Below are 10,285 nucleotides of genomic sequence, written 5' to 3' on the forward strand. Positions count from 1 at the left end.
GGAGTACTAAGATATTGAGGTCGATTATATGTTCCTAATGTGGCAGGGTTGCACCGACAGGTTATGGGACAAGCAATGAGAAAGTAACCTATAGTTGTGTAGCACACCTCAGTAATAATACCAAGGCTATAAAACGAATTATAGCAATAGTCGTACATTCAGCAAAGTACCAAGCGAAGAGCTTAAGTATACCTATATATTCCTAGAGGGACATCATGTCTTAGTTCTATATATGTATTCACAATGTGAAGCCAAGAGATTGGCAAAAAGCCGGAGGAAAAAAAAGAGAAGAGTCGTGCATAAAAGGACACAGTCATATAGGACTCATTATAGAAGGTAGTCGAAGTTACGAGATTGGAAAAACTCCGGCCATAAGTCGCGATGTGAGAATAGGCCTAAAAGGGGGAATGCCCTAGTTTTTGGATTTCTTCATAGAACAATTGCCTAGATGGCAAAGGACAATATTAAAGTATTCATAAGAGCCATATGGTATGATAATGAGAAGCGCATCAGTCAACATTCGAGGACGAATGTTCTAAAGGGGGGAATAATGTTACAACCTATATTTTTGTACGGGAAAGTACGTCGTAAGTCCGTTGATGTAAGCTCAGAAATGAGATCCTCTTGGAAAGTATATAAAGTGATTTAATGGTGTTACATCCCATTTTTTTCTTGCAAGCCTTTGAGAGTTAATATTCAAGGATAAATATTTACAAGGGTACATGTTGTTACACCCCGTACTTCAGATGTTACTATCATTATAGGATTATCTAATGCAAACTCAAAAAGGATGAAATCCTTCTACCAGGACAAGAAAGGTTTGCCGAAGTGTTATGCAAGTTAAGATAAATATGAGACTTGTTAATCATGATTTAAATGAGTTTAAAGCCATGATATGACTATATATGATGTTTGTATATGGAGTATAAAGTTTGAAAAAAATCGGATTTAAGTTGCGAAAAAACCGACTAAGGATTTGTCTTGTAATGAAGCTTTTTGAGTAAAAAATTTCGTGTGCTATATGAGGTCTTTTTGGGACATATTATATATCAAATTAAAGGTCTTAGAATGTAGTTTCCAATGCTCTTAACCATTTGCTCATACGACACCCAGATAAAAAGTTATAAGTATCTGAAGACGAGCCAATTATAGGGTGCCAAGTAGCACCTTTTGACTTTTCAACAAAAATGGAGATTATCTCCTTTATCTCGTCTCTTTCTGCATATTTCCAGAGAGCACGACCAAATAATACCCCTAACATCACCCTTAAGCTCTCTACAAGGGTTTCAAATAATACCATCATCCCGGGCACGAAATCACGAAGCAATAACACAAGAACGATCCCCACGACGTAAGTATTGCTATATAACCTTTCTTTTTCTTTATAGTTTGAGTGTTGGAAGGTATTTAATAGTTAAGAAAATTCTTAATTTCTGGTTTTAAGATCTTAAATATCAAGTAAGGTTGATTAATTCATTTCATAATATTTAGAACTCACGGGAAGGTGATCGGAAGCCGTGAGTTCGAGTTATTTGATTTGTAATGGACTGTTTTGTGGGCTATTTCGTGTAGCTTTTGGGCTGTATCTTTTGCTGATATTTAATGGAGTTTTTGGAGGATAAATAGTTTGAAGAAATACCACATATTTGTGAAATAATGGATTAGTCATTCTTTGTAATATTTTCGGGGTGTTGGACACTACTATAGTCGTTGTTTTTGGTATGAATTGATTGGGGTGTGTTGGGCTGTTGTAAGCTAAATATAATATAGATTTCGACTTGAATCTACTGTAGGAGGTAATTATATTGTGTTCCAACAAGTGCTTAAGGTTATATTGACATCGGTTGAGTTAAATGGATGAACTAGACATGAACTAGTGAATAAAGTTGCTAATTAAGAATAATTGGAGTTGTGGATCATTTTCTTTGTTATGGATATATGGTATAAGGTTGGAATTATTGATGAATGACTTCATTATCATGTTAATGATACTATTAATTTAAAGTAAAAAGTCTATAAGGGATGATAAGGGATATACGAATTCCAATTGGAGCTTGTCGCTCGTCGTAAAATAGTTATGACTTGTTGTAGTTTTATGGTGTCTTGTTATTGATAATTGGTATTGATGGATTTCTCTGGTAATTGTTGTTGGTATATGGTATTGAGGAGGCTCTTGTTACTGGGGAGATGCTGCCCGAATTTATATAAATGAGCTATAAGTTTAAGTTGCAAACTTAGCCTTTATTCAACACTAATTTTGAATCTCCTTATGCAATGGTAGATTGAGTCGAGTTATTTGAAGAGTTGCTTAAGATGTATTAAGTACTCACCATGGTTAAGGTATGTTAAGGCACTTCCCTCTTTCTTTTGGCATGATCTAAAGAGAAATGAATACACTATTTCGTAACAGATCTACTCCTAGAAACTAAGGTTGCCCATGTTGTTCTTTCCTTATAAAGTTATTCTAAGCAAGTATGTATGATCCTTGAATCCTATAGAAGCTCATATTGATGGTATGATGTCCATAATGTTAATCGAAGGTTCAACGACCTTAAGTCACTCCAAAAGGTTTAGAACGTGATTCCATGAGTTTAGCATGCATTATATATAATATCTATTTTACTCTACCGAGCCGCACTATAGTAGGCCGGGTACGATATATATTGTGTAACCACTGATCAGTTGGATTTACCGAGCTCCACGTGGCCGGGTACGATTCTACCGAGCCTTATGATGGCCGGGTACGTTTTTACCGAGTCCTCTTTGAGGCCGGGTACGATATGATGATGATGATGATGATGATTCCTACAGACGCGTATATTTTTAAAAGTTTATGTATATATATGTATTACGCATTTCATGTCAGCAGCCCACAGAGGCACGCAGATGTTACAGGTTGTATCTCCTCTATCTCTCTTTATATTACTATTCTTGTTTATGCTTTCTTGCTTTACATACTCGGTACTTTATTGGTACTCACGTCCCTTTTGCCTAGGGACGCTGCGTTTCATGCCTGCAGGTCCCAATTGATAGGTTGACATTCCTCCTAGTAGGCTATCAGCTCAGCGGAGGTGTTGGTGCACTCCACTTGCTTCAGAGTTGCCTATTTGGTCAGTATGCTTTAGATATATATTGATTGACATGGTGGGGCCCTGTCTCGACCTTTATGATTTTATGTACTCTTAGAGGCTTGTAGACATATGTTATGTATATGAAAATCATATGGCCTTATCGGCCTATGTTCAGTGTATGAGTTATCACTTTGGTTTTATAGGCACGTATGTCACATGTATAAGTTTTCATGTCATGTCAGGTCGTCCAATATTTATTATTCCCTTATATTTTATTTCTGTTATCTCATGAAGACCTTTCTAGGCTATTTGCCCATGATATTATGATATGACAGATACATTATGTTGGTACTCGGTTAAGTAAGGTATCGGGTGCCCGTCACTGCCCATTGGTTTGGGTCGTGACAGCCTTATTCTTCATTACAAGGCCTAGACAATTTATGCAATGCTTGTCAACGTGGCAAACATCACAAGTTACCATTTATGGATTCGTGGTCTTTTTTTGAATCTCCTTTTGAATTAATCCATAGTGATATTTGGACTTCTCCAGTTCCTTGATTTACTGGTTTTAGATATTATATTTTTTTTCATGATGATTTCACTAAGTTTTCTTGGATTTTTCCTATAAAGCTGAAATATGAGACTTTCACTATGTTCAAGCAGTTTTATGCATATGCATTAACTCAATTTTCTATAAAAATTAAATCTCTCCAATGTGATGGGGCTGCTGAGTTTGTTAAGCTTCAAGAATTTCGTTCCTTTCTTAATAACAACGGTGTTTTTCTTCGCTTTTCATGCCCTCATACTCACCAACAAAATGGTAAAGCCGAACGCATGCATCGTACAATTTTAAATATGGTTCGTTTTTTATTATTTCAGTCCTCTCTTCCATCTCAATTTTGGGTTGAAGCTCTTAACAATGCTGTCCATCTTTTAAATATTATTCCTTCCTCTAAACTTAACTTTAAGACTCCTTATGAAGTTTTTTTGGTAAGCCTGCCACATACCATCACTTACGTATCTTTAGTTGTTCGTGTTATCCTAATTTACGTGATTATTCATTACATAAGTTGAGTCCTAGATCCAAACACTGTATTTTTATTGATTATCGCTCTAATTATGAAGGATATACGTGTTTTGATCCTTCAAGTAATAAAGTATATATCTCTAGACACGTTATTTTTAATGAGCACTCTTTTCCTTATCCTTATCTTCTCTCATTATCCTCACCTGGTTCAATAAGTCCTAATTTTAAGCTTCCTTCTGCACTAGAGTTTCACTCTTATCCCTCACAATATTTCAAAGCTACATATGCTTTTTCAGTTTCAACTGTGAGCACGTGATTTTTGCCTCATACGAATTACTCCAAAAGAATTCCCAAAATTAGGACTTTTCTTTAATTATGTGCTATTTTTAGGAATTATTGTGCGATTTTCCTGATTGTTTGCATATGTTTGTATGCATGTTTAATTTTATTAACGCATTAAAAATACAAAAAATATAGCATTTGCATTTAAGATTTGATTTTTTATAATTAATTAATAATTAGATGTTTTACAAAAATGAAAATTCACAAAAAATAACATATTTTTGTATTTTGGTCAAATTGTGTGATTTTCTTTTAATATAGTGTTTAATTATTTGTGATAGGTATTATTTAAAGTTAATTAATATTTTTAATCTAATTTAGGTCTTTTATAATTAATTTAGGATTTTTAAGTTTTAATTTTTGCAAGAAAAAGGAAGAAAAGAAAAGAAAAAGAATTAATGAAAGAGAAGGAAGACAAATTTGGGCCAAATTCAATTTAATTCAAGAGGCCCAAATCAAATACACCTGAAAACCCCCCACCCCCAGTCCGGCCCAAATCCGTTCCAACCCGGCCCATCACCAGACTAAACCAAACGACGTCGTTTGGACATGCTTTAATCTGGGCTGTTGAATTAATTTGATCGAACGGTCTAGAGCTTCACCCACAACCCGACCCATTCCCACACCCGGACCGCCCCAGTTGAAACCAAAACGACCCCGTTCTCATTTACGATTTAATCGGAGCCGTTGGTTTCCAATCATCCAACGGCCCTAATTAAATCAAACATTTAATATATCAACCCCCCCAAACCCTTACCCCTCTCAGAACCCCCCCTCCTTTGTCTCTCTTCAGAGACACCCCTGCCTCACACCGCCTCACACCACCGCCCTCCGCCCACCGGAAATCGCCTCACAGCGGTTCTGGTAGCCCAAACAACCCCAAATTAACACCATCGATTCCCCTTCATCTCCTCATGCCAAATCCTCACTCCCTTTTCCTCGAATCACCCCATAACTATTCGAATCTTGGATCGAAGATCGGACCCCGAACCCTAGCCTACCCAACCAGCCCCAAATCGATACCCCAGGACCATCTCACTACCCTCTTTCCAAATCTCCACTTCACACCCTTCGAATGACACCAGAATTGTTCGAATCTTAAAGGAACCCTAAAATCCCAAATTCCAAATCGGTTAAATATTGGAAGGTTTGAGGTCGAAATCGACCTTAATTGTGTGGAAGATTTGGTCTGGTTTATTCATGAGCTTTTTTAGCTATTATTCATGTCATCTGAATTCTTGATTTCTTCTTTTAATTATGGTAACCTCTAAGTCCTTCGTATTCTAGGTTTAGTCAAAATGATTAAGATTAGTTTAATAATTTGGTTTAAATTCTTGTTTAATTGTGTTGATAAGAATTGATTATTATAAGTTTATTACAAGTGGTCACTAATTGAGAAGCTTCTAATAGTGGTAGGGTAGTATTTGCATTATTGAATTAACTAAAAGCACTAATTTGAGTGGATAATTTAAAATGGAGAAGATAAGTTGTAGTGAAAAATGCACTAATTGAGACCCATTTAAGGGAGCTGAAAATCGGAAGAAGAAGAAGAAGAAGAAGGGGGAGATAGAGCTTAAGATATAGAAGAGAGAGGCTGGCAGTTAAGAATACAAAGAAAATAACTCCGAAAATACTGGAAAAAACTAGAAATTATTGTTTTCATTGATTTCTATTTTCTGGTTTTCAATTTCGAATTGGCTGAAACCATCTTCCATATACTGTTTCATTGAACTATCTGGGGTTAATAACTGTTTTTCTTGGATTAAAATTGGGACTGTTTTGTCGCTGCTGTCGATTTCTGCTGTTTATGTTCTGATCTCAACTCAGTTTTTCTCCTTTTGTGTTGCTGTTTGTTACCAGGTATTCATCTCACCTTCCAAAGTATGAGAATGAATAAATATGAAAATTAGTTCCTTTAAATAGAGATTTGTACTAATGCAGTTGGTTATTCAATGTTTCTGCACTTTCAGAACTGTTTAGCTTAGCTTGATCCTCTTATATTTCTTTCTGTTTGATCTGAGTATGGACTGTTGTAGTAGTATTAGCTGGGTAGTTCATTGTGGGGCATCAAAGGTGAATAAAAGGTCATGTTAAATGTTTGGCAATATTTGAAAGTCGTAGGTATCTATGAGATTGGATAATTAGTACATTTGGTGATCAACATATAGGCCTGATTCTATATTTATATTGAAAGGAGTGTGTTCAAAGTTAAGTTGTAAATGTGATTCAGTATAGAATCCATGCTAGAAAGGAGAGATGTGATTATATAGTTAGTTGTTTCAGTGGTGTTTCAATTTTTAATATGTGAATAACATCTTGTGAATGTGTTTCATGGCTGTGGATTGCATGGTATTCATTCCAATCGATCTCTGCAGTAGTTTAGTGAGTTTGATCTAAATGTACCTTCCATTAAACATGTATTAAGTAAGAGCTTCTTAGTTTGCCGTAATATATTTGGATCTGCTATGCATAATGGATGTGTAATTACTAAAAATGGAATTTGGTTTATTAATTTCAGGGGTGTTTCTAGTTTAGTGGTATCTATGTTTATACAAGGTTGCGAAATTTTTTACTTTTATATGTTCAAAGGACCGTTGGTGTAATTTGGAAAACCTATGAGTCGATCATGTTGCTGCAGGGATTCGATCTTGAATCCCTGCGTGGCCATTACATTGTGTCATTGAATTGGGCTGGCATTGGTAACATGATACTGGGCTCATTTTGGGCCCATGATTTAGATAGTATCTGGACTCATTAGTAATTAAAATAAGGTAGGCTGATGGGCTCAGGTTTGAGCCTAAACTGGGCAGCCTTGTGTTAATTAAACCATCAGTCCATTAATTGAAGAAGTATAAAAAAATAGTCATTAGTTGGGTTGTTGGGATTACTGCTGAATGAGACAGGAATCCGGGTAATCGGAAGAATGAACGGTTTGAGTTTTGGTCATGTTATGCATTGGGCTTAATATCAACTTCATTTTTTTCTTCATTTATACTAGTAGTATATTTATTTAAGGTAAATTGCTTGCATTCGAATGCTGAATATTGTTTGGTTTATTAATTATGCGAGTTTGCTTTAAGTGGTTTAGGCTAGTCCATATAATAAAATCTGGGTGTTGTAGTGCCATGATAAAAGTCATTTAATTGTTGGAATTTCACATTTCAAGCCTAAGGCTCAAGAATGCAAAAGGTGGTTATTCTCGTAAATGTCTCTACTTTAGTATAAGGCTAGTTATTCTTGCAAATGGCTGTTTAATTAATGAGTAATTAAGGCTGCAAATTAGAATAGTAAGCGCAGTTTCATAGGTGGGAGCGAATTAACTAATTAATGTAAGAATTTAATTGAGTCATGCCGAGCAAAAATGACAATTGCGTGGCCCTCGCTTTAATTAATTTTCAACTCAACTTTAGAATTCGAGGCGTGCCATTTAGCAAAACTCCATGGCACTCGCAAAGTTAAAACGCGTAGTTGCTTTAGGCGCGTATTTTAATCCTAAACTCGGGTGCACATTTATGTGACCCAAATCCAAATCTTAACAACGTTAAATAAAATATATCGCGAATCGTGGGTGCATGTCATGTGGCATGATTACGGGTTCCAGAATTAAGACCAACGTATGCGTTCGCGCAACATCGGGCGAAACAATCTTAGTCTTAATAAAATACTATCGTGGTCGTGTACATGTTCGCGTGACATAATTACGATTCTAAAAGCAAAATCGGAGTATGCGCAATTTTGGCCCAATTTTCTTAACATTAATAAAGCGTTATTAATCGTGGACACGTATGCGTGACATGATTTTTGACGCGCCAAATAAATGGGTATACGTGCGCGTAACCCGTTTCAAGATAATTTTCTTAATTAAAAAGCGGTTAAAATTAAAATTGCACGTAGCTTCAAATCGTTCTAAATTAGATAATTAAGCTAGATATAACAGTTAAGCGACCGTGCTAGAACCACGGAACTCGGGAATGCCTAACACCTTCTCCCAGGTTAACAGAATTTCTTATCCGGATTTCTGGTTTGCGGACTGTATTACAGAGTCAATCGTTCCTCGATTCGGGATTTTAAACCGGTGACTTGGGACACCATAAATCTCCCAAGTGGCGGCTCTGAATTTAATATAAATAATCCTGTTTCGATTGTCCTTTAATTGGAAAAACTCTCTTATATTTACACCCCTTTCTCGGGGGTGTAGTAAAAAGGAGGTGTGACAGCTCTGGCGACTCTGCTAGGGACGAGAACCCAAAATCTCTGGTTCAGGGTTCAAGAATTTGAGCTTAGAATAATTGTTATATTTGGCTTTATTTATTATCTAGTTTATTCACATGTTTGGGCTTAATGTGCTAAATGTTGCTTTTTACCGCTTTGATATTATCTGAACTGTATATATAAACTGTTACGAAACCCTTATTCTTTCTGAGTCTTCTGAATTTATGGTGCACACGTGCGCGTGACCCACCTTTTTGTTAAAAGTCATACCAAATAGAACGAAGTTAGGCCAAGTAACTAGGCCGGGTAGATTTTCGTGCTCCCGGTACGTTGCCCCCACTTCGGCTCAAGATGTCCGCTTGGGTAAGCCAGGTCTAGAACAGTATACCCTAGGTTTTACACTTAGAATAACTCCGCTTCATGTCGGATCCCTATTATGAACGTTTGTTTGCATCATGTGCATTTGACTTCGGAGACTCAACACATGGGTTGGGTCTGTCTAGGATAGGTATACCCGAAATGAAAAGACCATCCTGATGCATCTTACTTGCTACTTGTGCATTCATTTGTTTCGGATTTGCATGTTGACCAGCTTATAGGAAAAAGTTAGAAAAGGAAAATCAATGTGAGAACCGAGAAAGAAAATTGGCTGTTTTCGAAAAAAAAAAAATTCCAAAATATGTTGAAATTCTGTCGAAATTTTGAAAAGAAAAGGAAATGTTGTGTTTCTTTTAAAAATAGTTTTATTATTTCGAACTACGTAAGTTTGATTCTCGCCGGATGTGAGATACATAGGCAGCCCACATCGGGCCCAACTATTTAAAAAAATATAAGAAAATAAAATAGATAATAAATAATTAAAATGTGGGTACGTAAATGTCATTGTATTGTCATAAGTAAGGCAATGCCATTCTTGTCCAAAATATGCCGAACGTCCCCAAAAGGGCGCCAGAAGGCTGTTTTTGCAAGAACAACCGCCTTTGGTCGTTTTTTTTTCAAAAAAAAAACAAAAAAAAAATTGCCGGTTAGCAAACACAACCTTTAAATCTTCTTCATAGAAGTGTTTTTTTATATTAATGATTTTTTCAAAATGAGTCTTGATTTTGTTTTTTAAAAAAAAAACTAAAATCACTCACAGGTACAAAATGAGCACCGTCCAAAACCCACCGTTCACAAATGCAGATGAGTTTCTATTTCGGCTTCAGATGTGGTGGCGTGAGTTAGGACGATATGGTCAAAAATGGGTCATTAAGTATTTGGGAGCTCTCACAGATATTATGAAAATTAAACCACGCGATGATTTGATTACGGCACTAGTGACTTTTTGGGACCCTGTTCACAATGTCTTTCGCTTCTCTGATTTCGAGCTTACTCCCACATTAGAAGAAATAGCTGGATATTCTGGTTTTGACGGAGATTTGAGAAACCAGAATCTTATATTCCCAAAGGCTCCTTCAGTACACCGATTCTTTGGTCTTCTGAATATCAGTAATCAAATCAGAAAAAGCAACATTGTCAAAGGGTGTTGTTCTTTCAACTTCCTATATTCAAGGTTCGGAAAGCCGGATGGATTTGAAATTCATGAAAAGGGCCTTACTAACAAACAAAACAAGGACACCTGGCAGATTCACCG

The 10,285-nt window shown here is 36.2% G+C and overlaps 1 long non-coding RNA gene across 2 annotated transcripts; it reads left to right on the forward strand.

Annotated features, from left to right (window-relative positions):
* Positions 1-1,203: 1,203 nt before the first annotated feature.
* On the forward strand, positions 1,204-3,307 carry LOC138886354 (uncharacterized). Of its 2 annotated transcripts, XR_011405044.1 has the most exons (3): positions 1,204-1,351; positions 2,282-2,340; positions 2,996-3,307. It is a non-coding gene; the product is annotated as an uncharacterized lncRNA (long non-coding RNA). The 2 variants fall into 2 exon arrangements; XR_011405043.1 differs by having other exon boundaries at positions 2,282-3,307.
* Positions 3,308-10,285: the final 6,978 nt, after the last annotated feature.

This window comes from Nicotiana sylvestris, chromosome 2 (assembly GCF_000393655.2).
Source record: "Nicotiana sylvestris chromosome 2, ASM39365v2, whole genome shotgun sequence".
NCBI lineage: Eukaryota > Viridiplantae > Streptophyta > Magnoliopsida > Solanales > Solanaceae > Nicotiana > Nicotiana sylvestris.